This window comes from Apis dorsata, unplaced genomic scaffold (genome assembly GCF_000469605.1).
Source record: "Apis dorsata unplaced genomic scaffold, Apis dorsata 1.3 scaffold_527, whole genome shotgun sequence".
Classification (NCBI taxonomy): domain Eukaryota; kingdom Metazoa; phylum Arthropoda; class Insecta; order Hymenoptera; family Apidae; genus Apis; species Apis dorsata.
In genome coordinates, this window is record NW_006263750.1 from 295,483 (window position 1) to 296,630 (window position 1,148).

Below are 1,148 nucleotides of genomic sequence, written 5' to 3' on the forward strand. Positions count from 1 at the left end.
GAGAAATTTAATCTTTCGAGTATTAAGAATAATTTTCGAGCGATTCACACTTTCTTCACTTTCATCGAGACAAGGAAATAGCAATATTTTTGCTACTCGTTCATAATAATTATATCGTCGATGTTATCTAATGTGTTAAATGACGATGCCAACGTACGCATTCGCAATAATGGTTGATCAAAGCTAATACAGAAACTTATCGTTATCGTGCGATCAGAAAACGATCGAAGCTAGTTTTACACAAGAATACCCAACAACGATGTTATTACGTTAACGGAGAATATATTCGGCTCGATTATTCCATCTGCATCGATTCGCAAGTTACAACAACAAGTCATTTATTTTTTTTTTTTCTTTTATTCTTCTTCTTTTTCTTCTTCTTCTTTTTTTTTTTTCCATTGTAATCTAGTCTATATGATATACAAAACATCTCTTCTCACGTTTTAATTTTAGGGAATAAGGACATAAAGAACATGTACGAATTTTTAATGGATATCGAAATTGCTGTATATCGCTCAGGTTTATAAACAAAACGAAACTGCGAAACATATTAATTAACGATATATATATATATATATATAAAAGTATTTATATATGGGAGAAAATCGAATGAATTATTAAATGCAATATCTTTGCCAATAAAATTTCATCAAAATATGTTATAAGCAGAATCGATATCCATTATGGTTAATCATCAATTCGTACGTACTCGTTCAACGCAAAACTCTGTGTTTAAATGTTTCAGCATAAACGAACGAAAATCGTTCTTAATAATAATTTCCTCTCCTCGTGGATCGTTGATAATTGTACTTATTGTCAAACAAACGATCCAGCTACCGGGGGACCGATGTGTACCGATTGTTGTAAAAAAGAAAAAAAGAAAAAAATATATATATATATAGAATCCTGTTTTCTCGGGAACGTTTAATATTAAGTTTCGATATTAAAATAAAATCGAAATATATTCTCCAGTGTGTGCGCCTGATACATTGAAGTACGTTGTAATATTTTGAAATTTGTAAGCGTAGTAGATTTACATTATACGAGGTGGATGAGATGAAAGGAAGTTGAGCAACATCATCCTATTCGATTGTCTGTAAGCCGATCGAAAAAAAAAAAAATTAGTTAATATATAAATGCAATTATAT